The sequence below is a fragment of the Lactuca sativa genome, chromosome 4, assembly GCF_002870075.4.
Source record: "Lactuca sativa cultivar Salinas chromosome 4, Lsat_Salinas_v11, whole genome shotgun sequence".
Lineage (NCBI taxonomy): Eukaryota > Viridiplantae > Streptophyta > Magnoliopsida > Asterales > Asteraceae > Lactuca > Lactuca sativa.
The window spans coordinates 189,772,572-189,797,448 of NC_056626.2; the positions used below are offsets into that span (position 1 = coordinate 189,772,572).

At 34.6% G+C, this 24,877-nt stretch overlaps 1 pseudogene; it reads left to right on the forward strand.

Moving 5' to 3' along the window:
• Window positions 1–17,302: 17,302 nt before the first annotated feature.
• Window positions 17,303–23,776, forward strand: LOC111877149 (cysteine-rich receptor-like protein kinase 3; annotated as a pseudogene).
• The last annotated feature ends 1,101 nt before the right edge of the window (window positions 23,777–24,877 follow it).

Here is a 24,877-nt window from a genome sequence, read left to right on the forward strand (position 1 = left end):
TCCAAACACCTTATATATCTACAACACCAAACAAACACAAAACAATATTCATATAAATTTGTAAATTTTAAATAAAAAATTAATTATGTAAAGTATAGTATAGAACTTAAATAAACACTGCTAATATAAATAATAAGATTGCGGTAAATGAAAAAAAAGCCTTTTATATTACCTGTTTTTAGGTTGATCTTCATAAACTGTGATTCTTTGAATTTTGCTTGAGCAATTAATCAAAATTGTCTTCCAAAATATAACAATTTTGATTATATGAAATCGACCAAAGAAAAACATGATCACAAAACATTAGCAACATTTCATAAACACTTAGGGAAAGAAACATTTTAAGAAACCAAGATAGGCACACAAATAATATGATTGAGGTAAATGTTTAACACCTCAAATTTCAAACCAAAATTTACATTTTTAAATTACCCAAAATATTGTTTATAAACCAAACCACCAGAAAATCACAAGTATCAAATACAAATCATATATGCAAATATCATAGTACCACAAAATACCGAGTAACAAAATCTCCCAGTGAGTGTGTACAATTAGACCTTTGCTTTACCGCGATCCTCAGAAGTACCTGCATCACATATAATCAACAAATGTAAGCACAAAGCTTAGCGAGTTTACCAAAATACCACACTTGTTCTATGGGTTATCGACAACCCTAGAGACCGCCTGAAGTCTTAATGGGTAAACAACAAGCCATATGTGTTAGCAACATCCCTGGAGACTACCTGAAGTCTCAACACATATAATCAACACATACACAATAATATCACGTAGACCTAGTTGGTCAGTCTCAACACATATAATCATCAAATACATGGTAATAGCACTTAGACCCAACTAGTCATCACATGTAAATATATATACAACCATTCTACCATACATGTAAGAATAAGTTAGGAAACTCACCTAATACTGATGACTGGCAAATCTCACTCAGTTTGAGACTAGACTCCGCCTAATAAACACAAGTAACCCTAGGCACTTAAGGTTATAACCCGACTCATAGGTCCAATCCCACAACTACGCCCCCTAAAAGTCAATAACACCATTTTGCCCTTCCATGGTCCAAAACCCTAAATCTTTTGACCAAAAGTCAAAAGTCAACAAAAGTGAACAAGTCCACCTTCTTGTCCATTATGCGGGGTGTACAACTCGAGTCAACAATCATCAGGGACGAGCCTGGCTATGCAGTGTGTAGCAAGGAGTACGTCCAACGTACTCTGCCTGGTCCCAAATCCCAACTTTTATGTCTTAATCCTTTAAGACACTTATCCCAACTTCAGATCTGACCCCTATAGAATGTATTAACCCATAAAGCCACTGACTTTAAAGTTTTGCATGGCTAGATAGGGGACAAAACACAAAGCCCTAACTTTTACAACACTCTAAGCCACTTAAATCGTGCATGGACCAAGGGAAACGACCAAGCAACCATTTTTATGAATCTAAGCACTCTAAAACATATAAAAGGACAACCAATATGCTATGGAGTACCCCATACTCACAAAGGTCCAAGATTTAAGACAAAAATCTCATAATAAACCCATCTAAAGAGATCTAGAGAGAACATTAGCAAGGTATGGACTTTATACCCTCAAAAGATGCACATAATGATATAATTTCTAGATCCAAAAACTTGCATGAAACACCACCTTCTTCAATGGCCTTCTTCCTAAAAAAGAATGCACAAAATTACCAAAAAGGCTCCAAGATATTCACTCTCGGTGCTATGGTTCGATATTAGGGTTTAAAAGGAATGGAGGTTGATCATGAGACCCTAAAATTTAGGGTTTGACATCAACCCGCATACACCCGACGTACTCCCTTGTATGCCCAACGTACGCTGTCTCCGTACCGAATAAAATAAGGACTTACGCCCGATGTACATTGCTAGTATGTCCCGCGTATGTCAGAAATCCTCAATTCTCGAATTAATAAATAAATATATTGGTACCTCAGGATTCAGGATGTGACAAAATGAAAAAATGTTTTACATTACCTATTTTTGGGTTGATATTCATAAGCTACGTTTCTTCGAATGTATATTGAACAATTAATATAAATTGTCTTTGAATGTAGCCTAGCGTCCATCCGTGATCTTCAGAGTAGTTGGCACAGGGGCCTACACCGAACTTGCAGCAAGCAAGGGGCAGTTGGCCTTCATATGACCAACTTGCTCACAGTGATAATGTATCCGGGTGCTCGACATTGGGACCTGATGATGAAAATCCTTGGAATAATGCCACTCCTTGACACATTTGTGGCATCCGAAGAAGGTCGAAAAGCACCATCATGAACCTTTCCGCACTTTCCATAAATGCGGCCCCTCTGTCCCCCAGATCTTGAATCAGCAGGCTTGAACCATTTTGTTGCAGACTGAGAATGAATGGGAGCCTGACTCAGCTCCCTCACCTGGAGCTCCATCTTTATCTCCCACCTCCTCGCGGCCTCCTGTAGCTCAATGATAGTATCATAGTGTTGGGTGGACACAAACTGGCGGATATATGTCTTGAGCATGTTCAAGTAATAAGTCATCCGAGCCTGCTCAGAAGCAGCAAACTGGGGCCGAAAAGAGCCCTCTTAGCAAACATCTTGGTGATCTCAGTTATCATCTCAATTCCCTGCCTCAGATCCAGATACTCCTAATCCAGCCTCTCCCTTTTAACAAATGGAACATACCTCATGCGAAACATCTCAGAGACATGCTCCCAAGTCACAACAGCCCTCTGCTCAACAGTGTACAAGCCAGTCACCAATCTCCACCAATCCTTCGCCCCTGGCCGGAGAAGGTTCACGACACACTTGACCTTCTGGTCAGCAGGGAATGAGAATGTGAAGAAACAACCCTCCACATCAGATAGCCACCTCATCTCCATAATTGGATCTTGAACTCCATCGAACACCAGGGCTTTGTATTGTCAAAGTCCCGATACTGAAAACTTTCTCCCCTCGTATCCCCGTAGCAGCAATGGTTGCGGTGGCTGCAACAACAGTAGCCTCAGTAAGAGTAGCGTAATGATGTTCAAATAGCTCAATCATAGAGGTCTTGATAGACCCATACATCTTCGGCATAGACCTTTGGACATCAGCAGCCACCTCAGTGGCGATGATATCCCGAATCTGATCATCACTCAAACTCGACCTATCATGGTTACTTGCTCTAGATCCCGATCCTCTCGTTTCCACCATTCTGAAATTAAACCAAAACACATCAAAAAAACCACAATACACATTACTAAAATCACGAGACGAGACTGGATCCTTGGGGTTTGCGACTTCCTTGTTACATGTACGGGTCCTGTGCTTTCAGTAGTATCAGCCCATACTACCTTCCACACCTACCCGTATTTGTCTCAAGGATCATCACACCCACCAAACACAATTATAACCACTAGGATAATGTGACAACCCAAAATTCCTATCTTGAAAAGTCAACCAAATCAATCAAAAGTCAGGCTTGTTTCTGTTACCTTTTCCTGTGTTAAGGGTTATTTTTATGTGTTTCTAAGCCTTGTACACTTAAGGGTTGGGTGTTAGGAAGTAATAGCTTGAGATCACTGGACTACATCCGAGCCAGGACCCCTTCAAGAGTGGTTCACGGCCGCAAGCTAGGTTCACGACCGTAAACCCATCCTTGGTCGTGAACTCCATGTTATATATAAGAGTTTGGCTCATTATCTCATCATTTCTCCATCTTCTAGCCGTGAACATCAAGTTTTCTCTCAACTATCATCAACCAAATGCTCTTTTTTCTCCTCTAAATCGTAAGTAACTCATCCCTTTCTTTTTGTTTATAAGAATTTCCTTGCCTTTCATCTTGATTCATCATCTTTTCATCAAAGATCTTCCAAGAGTTCTGCCGTGAACCCTTCTTCTTGGCCATGAACCCTTAAAAGTTTCATCATTAGGCCATGAACACATCAAGTGTTCTTAGGTTGCGATCAACTCAAGGGTCGTGAACCCTTCACTCTTGGCCGTGATCATCTTCTAGCCTCCCATTTTCGGTTCTAACACTTCATTGTAAGTGTTCCCTACTTCCTAAGGTTGTTTCCTTTACACTTTAGTTGTTATAAACACTAATTATGTGTGTGTGTGTGTGTGTATATATATATATATATATATATATATATATATATATATATATATATATATGTTATTATATGCTAAATAGGATTCGTTTGTGCTCGAGACTTCACTAGTGATACCAAGCATCCTATATCGATCTTTCATCCAATTCACTCACACAAGGTGATTTCATACCCCTACAATTACACTTTTAAATGTTTTTTTTTTTTGGGGGGGGGGGGGGGGGGAATACAAGTAGAACACAATACGAATGTGTTAACCATTTACATGCGAAAACAACAAACAAAAGGATTTATTATTCTTAAAAACTTTTTAAGACTTTTTAAAACTATTTAAACCTTCTTTTATATCAAAATCATATTCGTCTATTTATTTACATATAAGTATGCTTTAACGGACTTAGGATTATTGCTAAATACATTGTCTCCTGTTCCTTGTTTGGTTGTGGGCTTAGGGTTGGATCACTAGTTCGACTGTCGGTTAAATCATAGTTATACTTATTAAATACATATATGAATATTAAACCCGTTTTAAGGATCATTCTTAACTCAGTTGCTTCCGTTGAACAATTGAGTCTTTTCTACAAATCAGTAACAGTTCAAACAAAAGCACTAGTAAACTATAATAGGTATAGTTTAGAGGTTCATTACATACTATTTCTAGAACAGAGAAACATACATGAGTCAGTACACTCATACCATTACTATACATTACAAAACATAATATAAAGAACAAAAAGGAGCATACATACTATAACAAGAATAGAACAACTAAAATGTGAAACGCTATTTCATGGCATAGCAATATACTTGTTGTGTCATGTTTTGTAACCAGAGTCTCCTGGAGGGAGAGCGTGAATTTGTGTATAGATCTATATGGGATTGACCATCCTACACGTTGTTGCTAGCTACAGTGGGACCTGCAGGTCTAAGGTGACAAATGTCATACCATTTTTGACGTCTAAAGAACATTGTGTTTTATACTAGTCAAGCAATCATGGTTATAACTTAATCACATTCTTACCTTAATTAACAGTTTGGTTTTAAGGTAGTTAGTATATCAGTGGAGTAATTTTATACAAAACTACAGTACATCTACATTTTCCATTACATTCATACAGTGATATTCTCACGTAAGAAATGCATACTACTTTTCATATATAGATAGTTTTACAAATATGGAAAACGCACATTTATACTATTTCAAGTACAAACATACATTTCACACCATTTTTCAAAGAGATCAAAACATACAAATAGTTGCGTCTTAGTAGAAGACTACTTTTCATTTTAATAGAAAATATAGGATTTTCTAGGAAGCATACAAACATTTTCATAATTCAAAACATTTTCATGAAACAAAGGCAAAATTTTTTCACTAAATTACTTATGAACTCACCAATTTAAATGTTGATTCTCTCTTTCAAATTAACTTGTATTCTCAGGTCGTCAGTAGACAGGTACTTTGGACCAGGTTTTGAGAAGACGGAGCTTGTTCAAGACTCGTCTTTTATTTTGATATATTTTTGGCGCCTTACAACTATACGTAGAACACACATGTATAAACTATATTATTTATGCAATGGATGTTGTTTCTTGTTTTACTATTATGCATTGTTATGATACTATACATGGCGTCCTCCGCCCCCGAATGCTTCCGCCAAGTAGGTTTGGGGGTGTGAAAGATACACATACACCATCCTCACTCCTTCGCAAATGGCTACACATTCTTCATATGGCCAACTGCTCACACGTATACTCATCCATGAAACTTCCACCAACCATGCAGCACTTGCGTATGCTAATCATACATAACACTGGATCCTATAGACAGTCGAATACTTGATTCTACCCTAAACCCTTCAACAAACAAGAACAGGAAATAAGTGATGGGTTTTGGTCATAAGACATCCTATGTGCTCATACAAACCCTAATGCTTGGATCTAGGTTTCTCTATTGTACATGCTTTGAATCCAAGACTATAAACCCTAATTCTAGCATATGGAAATCAGAATTCACATGTAAATAGGTTTAAGAACATACCTTGATTGTTATATAGCAATAACAATCTAATTCCTCCTTGAATTGACCTTGGAAAGCTGAGAGTCATAAGTGTCACTCCTCTAATGGCTTACAAACACCATCAGCAAGTGGAGAAGGTATAAAGAGAGAGTAGGGAGGTTAGAATTCGTCTCTAAGACTTCTTGGGAAGAGATACACGAATTCATGACCCTAGGGGTGTTTATATAGGTGTAGAGATAGGGTTTCAGTCATTATCCTTATCTAGTTGCTTATCCACCAAGCAACCAATAAGATAATCCTTGAATCCTTATCATACTCGAATTCTAAGGGATTTACACCTCAAATTCGTTCACCATATATATAAGATAATCCTTACCTTATTTTGTAACTATCACATAATTACAATTAAGCCCCTTTAGTTTAATTAATTACACTTGATCACAAAATTAATTCTTAATTAATTATTGACCAATATTAATTAAACAAATATGATTTCTCCTTTAATATATTATTCTTATAACATATTAATAAATCATAATAACCTCTCTCTCTTTATTTATTTCTCCAATCAAGTTGCTTTAGTGAAGGCAACCCAAAAGGACCATGCACCATCGGGTCAAGTACATACCAAAATAGTTATGGACTTAGACATTAATCCAACAGTCTCCCACTTGGATAAGTCTAATAACTATTCTACGTATGACTTCAGATCCCGATCTGCAATCGTAGCTTTCCAAAGCCGCTGTCAACTCTGATCATATCAAATACGCGTGTCCTTAGATAAGGGATCATATATTCCTCCATTCTAGATATCATATGAGATATGATTTCAAATCATTCTCTTTGTACTATATCTCGATTCCCGATTTATGACGACTGACTAATTGAACAAATCAAATTAGCCCTAGCCCGGCCGAGCATTTACGTTTGTCATCACTAAACCATCGAGGGGCCCAAAGATATCGCTTTTATCCTACTTTGAATAAAAGGAACGGATAAACTTTGATACAATGCTTGCTTGTACTCACGCACCGAATCACACACAACAATATGTTTTATAACACCAAGTTACTGGTGCGTTTACATATTATCAATGTGTAACCGATTTGCAAGATACAACTCACACATCTTGGTTTCAAGAATATAAGATGTTATCGTCTCACCAATCACTCGTGATACAATCCATGGAGTGATCCAAGTGAGCGTGGTTCTAATCCAATGCTCAAATCACATTCATAAGCACTCATGAACGTTGTAGCAAACATTTGCTTATGTCTAATACTCTTTTAGACAATCCACACACCAATTCACGACAGTCTTCATTCATACCTACTTCCAACATATGAACGACTGTGGCCCGTTTGAATAATTCGATTATTCTTAATAAACTCAATTATTCTGGAAGTCAAAACATGCAAATGTGAAACACAAGAATAATACTAATCCCATATGGCCTCAAACCTTTGAGTATAAATAAAACTCCTTTTATTTATCACCATATCGATTACTCATTATTTGTCGTTTCGGGTAATCAACTTCTTACTTGAATTACAACACTTGTCCCATGCTCCTAGCATGCACACAATGTTTACCTATGGTTCTTACTTTGTGAAATAGATCACATTGAACACATTTCCAATCATTCTCATTTCACAACTCCAAATCCTTTTCATAAGTGAAAGAATATCAAATTCTTGCTACTTATAGAATATACTAGATTCTAACATTCTTATGCAACTATCCTTTCGTAATGTCACTGCCCCAAAGTCACTAAGGCTATTGCCAATGATATTACAAAGTCTTCTTTTGGAGATTGTTACAAGACAATTCCATAGATGTGATGTCTCTCACTCAAAGTACTTTCTTTGAACATCCTTTTGCATAGAAGTTTCTAATCTAGTCATAGATTACTCAATATTCAATTCCCAATATGGACACACTTCCATATGTTCCATATGACAACTCATTCTTAATAGAATCTTATCTATTCGTAATGATGTCGATATGGTCCATCCAATATGGAAACATTTCCATATTTTCCAATACTATACTTCCAACTACTCACAAGCGACCAATCCTCGTCGAACTTGGATTGTCCTTTGATAGTTGTTTAATTATTTTAGACTAAACCGATTCTAGTCCTTTTTCCCTCTAAATGTGCTTGATATTTGGAAAATTTTAGAATGGTCAAACATTAAAGCATTTGCAATTGATCCTATACCCGAAGCGTATGGGACACGACACATAATGTTTTATTTGCTATGTTCTCAAAATTCGAATTGTGAAGAGGGATGCCGTAATCATAATCGAAATTTTAAGAACACACTATGTACATTTGACTAAATTTTATTAACATTCCACAACCTAAGCCTTTAGATTTGAAATGAAGCATAATATTCTCTCCCTTAATTATAGCAAAACAACCTTTCAACTCTTACAACTTTGCAAAGTATGACTCTTGTTTTCTATAATTAATATTGCTAACCTTGCAATACTTTCCTTAATAATTATACAATCATAACTTTTATGCTCCCACTATCTTGATGATTATTATAAAACATAACACTTATGCTCCCACTAGCTTCGACATGTATTCATAAACATCTTAACTTTCAGAAAAACAATGCTTATTGAATTTCTTAAGTTCATGTTTCTAATACTTAGTGCTTTGATAATCTTTTATCAAGGCTTCTTGAACTTATACACCTTTGCCTTAGATAGTTTATATGTGTGTGTAAACAATTGCCAAACCCCACAATTCAAATTATAGAAAGGGATGCCGTAACCATAATTGAATTCGAGAATGCAATTTTACAATCACTATCTTCTTAAAATCTGTCTTAGTGAAAGCATTTCCTCACAATCATTTTCATGAAGGAGGAAATCTTATGACACTTAGATTTAAACGGTGTATTTGTTCCTATCCATGTGAATTTGTCAAAGATTACGACAAATTCAAACTCATATGGATCGAACTTTCTTAATCTTGATTTCTTGCCTTATGGTAGCATAGCTGCCCACCATGTCTTCCAAGTAGTTAAGCATCTCACCTTTTCTTATCAATGTACTTTCCATTGATCAAGGTGCTTCGCCTTTTATGCGTTCAAAATGAGAACTCATAGAACTCTCATGCATAATTAACTCGATTGGATTGGCACAGAATCAAAATAATGTCAACACGATAGGTTGTAAACCTCAACTCGTGTGCTAGTGATGATCGATAAGGTTTATTTGATTTGTTCTTGAAACCTTTCAAGACCATTAAGACTCCCACTGACTCCTTGACATATACGATTCTCTTGTCAAAACATTTCTTGACAAACAAATATTCAAGAGTTAGTGTAGCTTTTATCAAAACACTTCATAAATTGGTCCAAGTTGGTCTTTGTCTTATTCAAGACATCACAATCTTACCACATTTAATGAAAGTTACAAACCTTCTTAATACCTTTCACTCAATGTCACAATCTTAACTTTAAGACTTGTTATTGGAACGAAGTATGATTGACTTGTTGATTTAACCATTTCTTCAATTCTTGATTCCTCTTCTTAGACATACATTTGTACTAAGACTCACTTAGAGGATCAATTGAGATATGGTTCTTAATCATTAAGACCTATCATAAAGCATAAAAGGTACTCTCCCTTCTTCTTAGAATGGAGAAACTTTTATCTTTCTGCCTTCTTGATTCTTCTTATTCGTTCTGCTATTGATTTAAACTTTTTCAATCAATTCAAAATTACACTTAATCTTATAAGTATAATCATATTTACTAAACCTTTAGTAAATCATGACGAATATCATTGTTACTCTTATGGTTGACTTGATCAACACGCAACATTGTGTGCTCGATCTCTTAGTCCCTCACTTGACACTTTGTCAATGAATTTGTCTAATTTCCAAATATGAGATTTCTCATTCATCATGCAACCAAGTTGCGTGATTCCAAATTTCTGTCCAATTGAAACGTTGGGCGATGAGAAATTCTCCCTATTTGGTAAATTCTCGACTTTTCCATAAACACCATAAATGAGAATCATATCCATTTGTTGTAGAAATATGCAAACACCGATTTTCATAATGATTTCATTGTAAGGAAATAAACAATTAAATAAATAAGTCAAACAAAATTTATTTTATTTATAAAAGCAGCGGAAAAAATTTGTCCTTACAATGCAAAATCCATTGAAAACTATGTACAAAAGAAAATTTCTAACAACTCTATCATAACTTTCTAAGCTCAAAATCTAATCTTCAAGTCCATGCGATTGAGATCCATCTCTTGTGATTAGATTCATCTTGCTTTCTCTTATCAAGCTTCCTTTCTTTTCACCGACCCTACAAAACATTCAAATGCAATCTTATTACATCATGTATTAAGAATCAATGAATAGGAACTTAATTGAGTTAGATAGTGGATATTTACCTAAAGCGCAATCATACTTTTGACTCTCCCATCTCTTAGATCTCTTAGGTAATTAGGGCAACTTCGTCTCCAATGCCCCTTCTCTTGGCAATAAAAGCAAATTGACTCTTTTGGAACAACACATGGAACTACTTCAGACATCGCCTTTCTCTTATGATCAAATTTTTCGATCATTGCATGTCTTTCATTGCCATTGTCTATATCCATAGAGGTCTTGAAGGCAGATTCACCAATCAACTTTGCTTTTCTATTGCGCCAAACCATTGTTGATTCGGCAGCAATAAGCATATAGGTGAGATCTATAAGGGTCACGTTGTGGTTCGTCATATAGTACTCTCTTACGAACTCACTATATGAGTTGGGAAGTGACTGAAGAACCCAATCAACAGCCATCTCTTCACTAACAATGGATCCCATCATTCTTAGTCTATCAATGCGCGACTTCATCCCTAGGACGTGTGCACACACCGACTTTCCGTCTTTATGTTTACTTGCCAAAAGGGCTTGAGTGATATTGAACCTTTCAATTTTACAATCTTGTGGGTTAGGGAGAATAATTGGAGGAGGAGGAGGAAGTGAAGCATGATTTCTTGATCCTCGATTAAATCGTGGAATATCATCTTCACGTGGAATGCTTGTTCCACGGGATTTGGGAAGACCATAGTTGTCGAACTTTGACATCTACAAAACGGGAGAAAACAAATTCAAGTTAGTTGATTGATTGAGTCCTTGGTAGATCACCCAAATGAAATTCCAAGGCTAGGACCCAACACAATACGCTACAACCTAGAAAAGGGATGCCGTAATCTAGTTGCAGAATATTTGAAGGTAAGTGAATGACGATTCACTAATTTCCACCATGAAAAACGAAAAGGAAATTTAAGTTTTAAATCTATGAAAACTCCTAGATCCTTTTAGATACATTGAACTTTTAATGGCATGTTTATATCTCGATATGCCCCTCTTGTTTGTGACTGGGATGCCGAGGATCACAAAGCGGGTGTGAATAACCATGCAAACTACATGGTGCCCTCACATGTTACAGTCACCTATTCGATGTGCCGGTAAACCACACACGCTCCACCGAACTATGACAAACATTGAGTCACCCTTTGCTACCTTTGCTTAGACCCATTTAGTGTGCCGGTTAACCACACACGCTCCACTAACGTCTTTGCAAGGGCACAAAGTGTAATTTCATGGAATTGCATCAATTCACTTTTGCCTAAGTAACTAAGATTGGGAATTTTGTGAAAACATTTAGTTACTTTAGTAATTCATTATACTTATAATGGAAGGTTTCGTCCTATCCTTCCCGTTCGGCTAACGACCCTCCACTAGTCAAGAGTGCGGTGGGTAAGAGTGGATACCCATTCAATCGCCATTTTATAGGCAATTTCCTTAAACACCCCTTATAGACCAGCTTCGTGAATGAGGCCTACTAACGGTAAGACTGACTTTTAGTTATACATATATATAATGTTAGACTTTTAATGTTATATATAGTATAGGGTGTATTTTATAACTTTTAAAATACTATGTGGTTAACTTTAACAATTACACTTTTAATTCTATTAAATGGTTAACCTAAACTTTTATGGATTTATTAAACCTCTTTTAATTATACACCTTAATTAATTAATAAAACCATAAGGGTGTGATTTGAACTTTTTCAAAACAATACTAGAGTTTTAGAATTTAACATTTCTAATTAAACTTTTAATCAACCTTTAAATTCCAAAACTTGAGGGCAAGTTTTGAAACATTTCAAACCATAAGGGTTTAGAATTTAAATATGCATCAAAATTAAACTATTTAATCAAAATTTAAATTCCAAAACTTGAGGGCAAGTTTTGAAACATTTCAAACCATAAGGGTTTAGAATTTAAATATGCATCAAAATTAAACTATTTAATCAAAATTTAAATTCCAAAACTTGAGGGCAAATTTTGAAACATTTCAAACATTGGGGTTTTAACTATTTAAATTTCAAAACAACAAAACCTTTGGGTTCAAATTTAAACTATAAAACTAAAAGGGATAAATTGAAACTATTTCACAAGATAATTCAAATCTAAATTACAAATAATCAAACTTTATCTAATAAAACAAGTGATTATCTAAATGTTGACAATTATCTTCTATTTAGGTAAGGATAATCACATAATAATGAAAAAATTCGGATTTTATCACAAAAACGAGTTTATGGTAATTATCCAAAACCAAAACAGGAAGAAAATCGCGAAAACGAGCTGGCAGACACTTTGACTCGTCGAGTCTGGGCTTGGACTCGTCGAGTCCAGCTGACTCGGCGAGTTCACCAAGTGACTCGGCGAGTCAAACCTTCAAAACTCAAAAAAATCGATTTTCAGTGCTTATTTCGATCAAATATGCATTAATACAATAGAAACCAATCAAGGCTCTGATACCACTGATGGGTTTTGGTCATAAGACATCCTATGTGCTCATACAAACCCTAATGCTTGGATCTAGGTTTCTCTATTGTACATGCTTTGAATCCAAGACTATAAACCCTAATTCTAGCATATGGAAATCAGAATTCACATGTAAATAGGTTTAAGAACATACCTTGATTGTTATATAGCAATAACAATCTAATTCCTCCTTGAATTGACCTTGGAAAGCTGAGAGTCACAAGTGTCACTCCTCTAATGGCTTACAAACACCATCAGCAAGTGGAGAAGGTATAAAGAGAGAGGAGGGAGGTTAGAATTCGTCTCTAAGACTTCTTGGGAAGAGATAAACGAATTCATGACCCTAGGGGTGTTTATATAGGTGTAGAGATAGGGTTTCAGTCATTATCCTTATCTAGTTGCTTATCCACCAAGCAACCAATAAGATAATCCTTGAATCCTTATCATACTCAAATTCTAAGGGATTTACACCTCAAATTCGTTCACCATATATATAAGATAATCCTTACCTTATTTTGTAACTATCACATAATTACAATTAAGCCCCTTTAGTTTAATTAATTACACTTGATCACAAAATTAATTCTTAATTAATTATTGACCAATATTAATTAAACAAATATGATTTCTCCTTTAATATATTATTCTTATAACATATTAATAAATCATAATAACCTTTCTCTCTTTATTTATTTCTCCAATCAAGTTGCTTTGGTGAAGGCAACCCAAAAGGACCATGCACCATCGGGTCAAGTACATACCAAAATAGTTATGGACTTAGACATTAATCCAACAATTAGGCCAAGCCAAACATTCTTAAGCTATAGAATCTTAGTTATGTACAACTATGGTGCATACATTAAGCAACTATAGTAATGATGTCAATTCCGTATAGAAAGTAATCCTAGGCTAACAGGCATCATATATCAGGCAATCCTATCATGCAATTCCTGAAGATCCCTAACCTACCACTAACATGATGTTCTATCATAAATAACATATCAAATAACACTGTAACATCCATAAAATTCATAAAAATTTTAAACTTTTTCAAACATCCAAAAACTACCATTTATTACAAATTGTTTTCAAAATAATTTGTAATCAGAGTAATCCCAAAAATCATAACATAAAATACGAGGAGGTGCACAATCTAGCCTTCGTCTTCCCGCGATCATCTGAAGTACCTGAAACAAAATCCACAACCGTAAGCCCAAAGCTTAGTGAGTTTCCCCTAGAATACCAATACAATAACAACATACATATGATAACAACATACTATGGGCCCAATCAACCATCGGGTTGGAATGCCAACATGTTATGGGTCCAATCAACCTTCGGGTAGGAATACCCCCGACCCTCAACCATCGAGTTGGAATGCCAACATACTACGGGTCCAATCATCCTTGGGATGGAATACCATCGGCCCTCAACCATCGGGTTGGAATGCCCCATCCTGTTGGCTTACGCACAAAGCAGAGAAGCCTCAACCACTAATCAAATATGTGCACATATAACAGATAATCATATAACAGTCTACAAACAATCAGACAAATCTAACAAGCCACTAAGCATAGCATCATCTTGTCTACCAGGTTACCGATCTAACAGATCATAACAACATAGAAACACGTATAACAAAATATCAATCCGATGGGCCGACATTGGTGCCTTCGACCCGTAAGTATAGTGAGGAAAACTCACCTCTTAAGAAGTGTTTAACCCACTAAATCCAACTCCAAAAACATAGCTTCGGATTCAACAGCTTACAACCACCATATGACCATTCTATCAAACCTCCAAATACCCAAAATGCCCTCAAACTTGGTCAACATGGTCAAAGTCAAAGTCAAAGTCAACAGTCCATGTTAATCCAACTCGTCGAGTGCACATGCCAACTCGTCGAATTCCTTCAGTACTTCAGAAAACGAGTAACCCCGAACCAATTCGCCGAGCTGCTAGAATAACTCGTCGAGTTTCTACAGTGCTTAGAGGAACAGGGAAAAGTCCGAGCCAACTCGTCGAGTCCTCCAGACGACTCATCGAGTTCCTTCAGTTTTCCAGAGAATCGGGAAAACCCCAAACCAACTCGTTGAGTTGTTAGAACAACTTGCCGAGTTCTCCTAGTCTTAAAGCATTTAGCCAATTCCCAAGCGGATCGAGTGCCATTAAGAACATAATTATTAAGAAGGGTATTTTGGTCATTTACTATGATTATTAAGTCAAAAGTAAGTGAAAGTATAAGTTATGTCCTTTGTGATCAAATGATGAATTAGAATTTAGAGAATAAAGGGAAGAAATCATAAGTATAACTGAAAGTGTAAAGAAGGGCAGAATAGGAATAAATAGAGAGAAATTCATGGACAACGAAACCGTGTTGTGGTGAAGGCAAGGCCACGATCTGGGAAATCGTGATAACTTTGATGTAAAATCGATAACAACGTACTTTGAAAGGTCCACGACGTGTAAAGAGTATGCCACGACATGGTGAAAGTAGATTGTTATGTATTTAGTGACAAAATCTTTTAGTGATGGATAAAATGTGGTGAAAAGTGATAAAATACGACATAAGAAATTGTCATGTCACCATGGCGTCGTGAGGATAAATCCATGGCGAGGTGACGATATCAGGAGAAAAATAAAAAGACAATAATTCATCTATTTACTCCAAAAACATAACACAACAGAGCTGGAGCGATATTTAGCATCCATGGGGTGATTTTCTAGTTGGATTATCAAATATTGAAAGGAGACTAAAGGTATTAACAACGAAGTTTCATCTTGGTGTGTAGATTAATGGTAAGAGGTTTATTCTATTGAAATCCTCTTGAAGTTGTAGTAAATCGAATTGGGGTTGAGAAACCTAATCCAAAACTAGTTATGGTAAATGTGAAATTGAAGTGTATTAGGTCATTAAAGATGTACATAATTCGAATACATGTGTATGTGATGATTTATATGGTTTAACTCTTGGTTAAAGGAATTTTCATCATAAACCCTAAATTGAACTTTGATGCTAATAGTTAGGGTTTGAGTACAAGAAAAATAACAGGAGTAAGAACAAGTATGTTAAGAGTATTATTGTGTATTTATCTTACTCAAATTCGTGAATTGAAAGTTGATTGCTATAAACTTGATTTATGTTTTATGATGAATTGGTTATGTAAGCACATGGCTTAATGAATTAAGGCTTAATGAAAGTTAATTGTTAGAATTAACCTGAATTTGGTATGATGGAAGAATGAAATTGAAATGTTGAATTGAATTGAACCCTTTAGTATAAATCGTGCTTATACATATAAATGGTTTAAAGATGTAAGAATATTTTAAGTTCTTGTAACGACTCAAGGTGGTTATACATATAAATGGTGTTGGGACTTCAAGCAACCAACCAGTGATAAGGTGTGTAAAACATGTTTTACTTATGGATTTGATATCATATGATTAAGCTAGTGTGTTTATTATTATATATATATATATATAGAGAGAGAGAGAGAGGGAGAGAGAGAGAGAGATGAAAGATAAACTTTGGCAAACATGGTGTTGAAATGCTAATGTTCTAGAGGAATAAAATCGGGGATAGTCTTAGTGACTATAATATCCCATATATGAAATCACTATCATTGTAGTCTTGGTGACTAAAATACCACTGAACGAGAATGAATTGATATGGTAGTCTTTATGACAATAATATCACGGTTTGGAATAGGTGTGAGATATTATTGGTAAAACATAGAAAAATCTCATTTATAGTTTTAAATTTTATTATGAGATGCAAACTTCATGAAGTTAGTTTTATCCACTAAGCCTTTAGCTTATTGTGTATGTTTATTAACATGTTTTCAGGAATTAAGGATGTTGTAAGCAAAGATCTTTTGGGAAGGAAAGGAAACTTTGAAGACATTTTGTACATTATTAAATATGCAAAGTAGTATTTATAACGACCCAATATGACCTGTGAGCTTTCTTTTGTATGTATAATAACTTTTGAAAACTTCACTACAAGAAAAATACCCTTTAATGACGCGCAAACAATGACACTCGCTGATTTATAATACGTAATTTTGTGTGTCCTTAAAATTGATGTCAGCCTTCCAAAATTTGAAGGATAGAGGACACGTATTTTCGCGTGCCCTTAAATTAGTGTTTCAAGAAAAAAATAAAAAACACGGAGGGCGCTTTATCTTAAACGTGTGTCCTCTGTAGGTGTCGCTTTATAATTTTAGTGAAACGCACCTTGACTAGATAATGGGGGAAAACGAAACCATAAAATTTTGAAAACACTCTAACTTCTCCTTGGCCTCTACAAAAATGGTCGATCTCAGTACCTCTCCTCATCTTACTGAATCTCTTAGAGTTAATAAACTTAAAGCGTATGTAGATCACATGATCTTCGAAGCTGAGGTACTTTAATTTCCTACTTTCTTCTTCCGCAAAGCTGCATCAAACCAAGTTTATAATAATTCTTTGGTTTTAAAAAATCATAGGAATTCTTTTTCCAAATGGGGCGATAGTGGTGAAGTGGATCTGAAACTCGAACTAGAACACCTAATCATTCTTACAGCCAATAGATGTCTATTGGGTGAAGAAGTTCATAACAAGCTTTTTGATGACGTGTCTGCTCTTTTCCATGATCTTGATAACGACATATTGCCCATCAGTGTCATATTCCCGTATCTCCCCATCCCAGCCCATCGGCGTCGTGACCAAACCCATTGGCCGCCGTACATCTGAATCGGAGGTCACCGGACTTCTCATCGCTGCTCTTTTTGCAGGGTAGCACATGAGTTCTGTCACCTCAACATGGACCGGAGCTTCTGCAACCAGAAACACATGGCGGCGGTGGTTGAAGAACAGAAGGATCTTGTGAAAAAACACAGCGACAAGGTTGAAATAATTGTTTCTCAAATTCTTTCACAATTCTTCCAATTTCCAAAATTTCAATTTCAACCATATCGAAATTTGAAAGCAATTGCTTCAATCGATTTCCTGTGGGTTAAGTCGATACCCTTCAACCAATTTCCTAAGGGTTAAGTCAAAATTTGAAAGCAATTGCTTCAATCTGATTTCTTCTTCTTATACTGCTTCTGTGGTTTGTAAACACAATTTTGATTCATAAAATATCTGTTATTCTTTCTACTCAATTTGCAGTTACAAATTTTGTTCTTTCAGTTCACAGACGTAAGTGGTAGGGGTGTGTATGGGACGGTTTAGTTCGGTTATTGGTTAAAACCGAACCATAACCATTATGATTGGTTAATGCATTTTGGTAGCCATTGAGTATGGTTAATATTGGTTATGGTTAATGGTTTTTATCGGTTAACGATTTTGGTTAATGGTTAATATTGGTTAACCATAATGTTCAAAATAATATAAACGACGAAAGTATATTGGCATAAAAAATGAAAATAGAATACCAAAAAGTCCTCGACGCCGATGTTTGTAACCTAACTTATAGTAATAGAATAAAATATGTATATTTAATACTTAGAGTGAGATAACACATAGTCACATTCAAAATCAAAAACATTCAAAAAAATATAAAACATTAAAAAAATTGATATTAATATTAAAATAAAGTCAAACATTCATACACGTTCAATACGATTAAATCAAAACGATAAAATAAAAGAGCCGAACATTCATATTATGTGTTATTGGATAAAAAAAAGTCAATCACTCATATACATTCAATGTGATTAAGTCAAAAACAGTAAATAAAAAAGTCAAAAAAATACATTCTTAATATATCACAGAGTCAAGAAGAACTAAAACTTAACTTACCTAGAAGTCTTGATTATAAAGTCAAAAATTCCTTCGAATAGGACTATAAAGTCCAAACAATCTTTGATTAGGACTAACGGTGTGAGAAACCTTCGATTATGATTATGAGTGTGAAGATTAAACTAATTGTGAATAATGTTTAAAAATTGTAGAATTAGCCGATTAGGAATTACACACTCTCGATTTGGTGTGTCTGCGTGATCAGCCTTTGATGGTTGGATTGCTTGTTCGTCTCCTGGCAAGTGAGGATTAATGGATTATATTTTCAAAATTTTAATGGATCTTAAATAAGTTTGACTATATTATTTTATATATCATCTATAATTTTTATATATTAAAATATAAAGTTAGCGGTTCGGTTAATAATGGTTCGGTTTAACCTATAAAACCATAACCGAACCGTTAGTTATCGGTTAACAAAAATTAAAAACCGAACCAACGGTTTTTAAAATGGTTTGGTTATTATGGTTCGGTTAATTTGGTTTTGGTTCGGTTTTTCGGTTATTATGCTCACCCCTAGTAAATGGTATACAATTTCACTGAAGCCAAGTTCCATGTAGTGAATATGATGGTTGTTATCATAACTTCATAATCAAAAAAGCCAAAAAAATTGTTATATTTTTACATATCTATTCAGATCACAAGAATTGGGTTCTCTGTGTTGCAATGTTGAGAATTAGAAAACATTTGATTTATTAGTTTTACATATTTATGATTGCTTATGCTTGGTTCAATGATTGGTGTATCCTAATAAATTCAAAAATATATTGAGCTTTGTAGTTGTCATCCAGAAGTTAAGTGGGCTCAGAGAGAGGATAAAGTTTATATCACAGTTTTATTGGCGGATACAAAACATGCAAAAGTGAATCTTGCTCCAGAAGGTGTTTTTACATTCTCTGCTTCAGCTGGTCAGCATGAGTATGATCTTAAGCTTGAGCTTTTTTGACAAAGTTAATATAGAGGTAAGCAGCCATCTTTGTATCTAAACTCATTTTGACTTTTGTTTTTAATCTTTAGTAAATTAATTTTGATCTTGTTATGTTGTGGATATGTAGGAGATCAAAATCAATATAGGGAAGAGAAGTGTGTTTTGCATTTTCTTGATGGTGCTCCAGTGTACTGCCTTGCTTGTTGAAGAGGATATGTTTCCATCCTAAATTGTCTAAATTGTTTTAACAACAGTGTAGCTCAGCTAAACAGATGTGGGGTTGTTAATGGTGCTCATGTTTTTTACAACGAGTGCGATGTCAGGTGCATATGTTTGTCATACTTCATCTTACTTGTATATTGCTAAAAAAAATTCATTAATATCATCTATTTAAAAGAATTGGTTATCACACTTGGTATTTTCTTATATTGTATATTATAACTCCTGTTCAAAAAATTACAAATTTATATGAAAATAGAACGCGTGGTTTGATCAACTGCATTAGTGTTTGTCTAGAAAGACTTTAACTATACTGATTTCATGGATCAAAAGGATAATGTCGTTGATAACTTGAGTTGTTCTGATGTAGATATGAGAACTATAATTTCTTCATTGAGTTTAATCAACTGGATCAATACCTATTATGTGTTAACAAAACATCGGCCAAGCCAAAAGAGTTCCAAAGAACAACAGAAAGGTTGATATATGACCTTCAAATTGCTGCTATAAGAACATCGAACTTCTATACAGTTTCTACAAGGAAATTAGAAACTGGTGGTAATGCTATGGTGTATGGAATTGCTCAATATCATTTAAATCTAAGTCGAAGTTCTTGTCTACAATGCCTAAAGTGGAGATCCAAATGTTTATATGATTGTCTTCCTAGAACTTCTAGTTGGGCAATCGACTATGGATGCTTCATGAGGTATTTCACGACTCCAGTTTTTGGACATACCCAGACATTTGATCTTACATCTCTTCTTTGGGATGGTGAGCCCTCTACTCTTATTGAAATGATGAGGTCACTGGATCATTTTTATTCATCCATTCATCATTTTGTTAGAGTTTTTGCAAATTTTACTGTTTGATTCTTTAAACTTCTGGCTAACTAATATTTTACATGCTCTATAGAATGCATTTCAAGTTTCCTGATGGATTCTATCTTAATTTTTTTGTTTTCCAATTGCTAGATATGTTAACTGGATCAACCGAATTGCTGCAAGGTCCAACTAGTTATAGCTACAACGATTTAAAAGCAGCAACCGATAATTTCAGTGACGAGAACAAACTTGGTGGAGTGTTTGGAGAAGTATACAAGGTAAAATGTCTACTAATTAGATTACATTTCTGGAAGCATAATACGCTCATTACCTCTATCTAATTCACGATTTGTGTATGGTGAAATGATTCAGGGAACTCTCATGGATGGGTGTGCAGTTGCAATTAAGAAAACCTTTATGGCCTCTAGTAGAGGAAAGAAACAATATTGTTAATACTTAACAGGTGAAAAAAAAAGTATTATGAACTGGAAACAAAGGTTTGAATAATCTTTGGGATAGCAAGGGGTCTTTCATATCTACATGAACAGCACCATGTTCCCATCATCCATACAGATATAAGAACCAGCAACATTCTACTTGATAGAGAATTTCAGCCAAAAATAGCAAATTTTAGGCTTATAAGACTGCTACCAGAAGATAAGGCTCATCCTAGCACAAAATTCTCAGGGTCTTTGTATGTTTAAAAGTACATATAACTTAACTACTAACTCAATTTGATTAAAGTAAATTTTCAATAATCAATGTTAAATCTTTGCAGGAATAATGGTTATGTAGCACCTGAATATGCAATTTATGGGCAATTATCTGAGAAAGCTGATACATACAGCTTTGGTGTGGTGGTCCTAGAAATCATTAGTGGAGACTGATACAAGGATGTTGACTACCAATTAGTCACTCAAAATCTCATTGATCATGTAAGTATCTCATAATTAAGGGTTGGTTCATTCAACCCGTTCTTTTCATTTATGGTTTTAATGATGTAGGTATCTCAAACAATCAATGATTTATTCTATATTCAGTGAGACCTTAAGCTTAGGTGAGAAGTTCTTACTAGCCTTTCTTTTGTTATGTGTATGATAGGCATGGGATCTACATGAGAGTGGAACGCATCTGAATTTAATGGATGAGAAACTAGATCCTAGTGAATATGCAGTATCTGAATTTAATGGCTAAGTTCAATAGAAACATGGTCTAAAAATGATGTTTTGAAGTTAGTTACTGATGTTGAATCCAATACAATACATCCAACTGGAAAAGCTATCCTGGAAGCTGCCAAGGCTGCTAAATGTCCCAATGTAAAGGTACCTTATAAAAGTTACTGTTTTGCCCTTACTGAAATGAAATCACTACTTTTTTTGTTTTTATAAATATGATTGATTAATTTTTTTAATGGTATGCAGGCTAATGATGGAACATATATGGAGGAACCTGGTTCTGGTGCAGTAACTTCAATTGGGACATTGGAATGGGTTAGAAGGTATAATAAATTGTAATGAGACAAAAATGAAAATATTATGTTGTAAATAATAGGAAGAAATGATGAAAGTACGATATGCTATTTGTGACATGACAGACATGGAGTTAATGAAAACCCATTTGTGGAAACGAAATAGTTCAAAAACCAATCAGTGGTGTATGTAGGAATAGATGGTGTTCTTGCAGGTCTTATTTATGTTGAAGATCAAATAAGAGAAGATGTTGCACATGTTATTCAATCTTTGACTAGTCAAGGCATCAATGTATACTTACTTTATGGTGACAAAAAAAATTCAGTTGAATGTCACATCAGTAGTCGGAATCCCAAACAACAGGTAATAAACATTAATAATAACTACACAACAATGTTATGGCATTATACTTTCTATTTTTTTTATCTTTTAAGGTACCTTTGAAAAATTAATATAAATTTAGCTTTGAACTGTCATATGTGGTGATATGTGTTATGCACCTCATACATAAAAAATTAATAATATGGTGTAGATTTTATAGCATGGCGTACATTGATAATTATGACTATGCTTATGATTGTTGTTTATTTATTTTTTTAGAACTGATAACATTTTCTGATGGTATTTAAGGAAAAATACAGAAAAAGCGCTTATACTTTACCATTTATCAGTTTAGCCAATTAACTGCCATGTATAGTGATTAAGCCATCATACTTATTTTTTTCCTTTTAAGAAAACCATTTTCATTGGTTACTTGGTTTTGAAAAAGGGCAAAATACATAAAAGCATAACATACTTTCAAGATTTTATTAATTTAGCTACTGAACTAAAATCATTATTTATGATTAGTATGATAATAGTTTGGTGACTAAATCAATAAAACATAACATTCAGTGGCTAAATCAATTAACTGATGAAAGTATGTTGTTCTTTTTGGCATGATTATAAAACCAAATAACCTAGAAAATCCTGTTCTAAACAGTCAAAAAGTAAAATGATTTAATCACTACATAGAATAGTCAATTGGTCTAAATAATAAAATGGTGAAAATACATTGTGCTTTTTCTGCAATTTGCTCTACTAGATATATGAAAATACATTCATGTTCTCTTGATGATACAAACAATTCTTAGGCTTCTTAGTGTCATATTACATACCAAGTAAGTATCTAAGTCTCTTAGTAACTTTGTAAGAGATTGATTACTTGAGGGTACTTATGGTATATAATGTTATATTCTTTTGTTAACACTGTCCTTATAGGACAGGGACAAAATAAGTGAAGTAAGACGTGGGCCAGATTTAGACATTTAAGACAAGTATGCTATTCCATCAATTATTTAGTATTTACATTATTCTTTTTTTACTTTTTGCATAATCACTTGAAAAAAAGTGAAATAAAATATGAAATTATTGTAGATACAATCACTTAGCAAAAGGTTCACCATGGTTATCTGGTATTAATCCTACTGGTAATGACTCGGTAAGTTCTTTTTCTTTTTTATATTTCCTTAGTGGTTTGTATATATTAATATATTATATTTTTATGTTTACACAGCAACCATAAGTAATGAATTCAAGTCATTACTTGTTATCCACGCTCGGACAACAGCCCAGTACACCAGGTGGCAAACTAATAATATGGAAGGTTTTTTTTTTGACATGATATATGTAACAAGAAGGTGTCCCTTAATAGCAATATAGTATTAGGTTATATAGTTAGGGAAAACCTCTTAATAACAAAGTACAATAAGATCCATTTAATATCAATGTATTATAATTTTTTGACATAATGTTATTGGATGAAATTGATTGTTTTGGTATATATATTTTTTCTCTATAATGTGTAAAAGAGTATCATAAAGGCACGTCGTATATGCATATTGTAAATGGTTGCTGAAGTTTATGACACGCAAATGTGTGTCATCTTCATTTATGATAGGGGATTTAATGATACGCAATGCGTGTCCTAAACGTGCGTCGTAAGGTTACGACACGCAAATGCGTGTCGTCTTCCTTGATACACATTGCGTGTCGTAAATGAGCGTCATAAATGTGTGTCATAACTGCGCGTCGTCTATAGACGACGCGCAAAAGCGTGTCGTCTCTCGTTATGACAGGGCCTTCCTTGACACGCATTTGCACGTCGTCTGAGTGTTTTACGACACGCATTGCGCGTCGTAAAAGACTGTTTTTTCTAGTAGCTTGATGTTTAATATGTATTTATACAACTAATGTTTAATTTTGTATAAATGAAAAAGAAAAAACATTTAGGAGTATTTAGTGGTGATAATTTTGATTGTTACAATTTTCTATTGCGATACCATTAACGTTGTTTACATGTCATCTAATCTAGTGCAATAAATGCGCACAAAACAAATCATATAGACATTCACTATGTTTATGATGCAGTAGCCTTGGGACATATTCAAGTTTCCATGTTCCATCTAGTTCTCACTATGCATATATTTTCACAAAGGGCTACCGATGTAAATATTTGATTTTCGGTCTAGGTTGAACATCCGAACCAAACCTCTCAATCAAACATATGTATGATCGATGTTGGTGTATATAGAATTATGTGTAATTGTATTATGTGAGGCCCACTTTTGAGTATGCATTGCATTGGCCATTTTATATAGCCTTATATCCATAGTAGTTTTTGTAT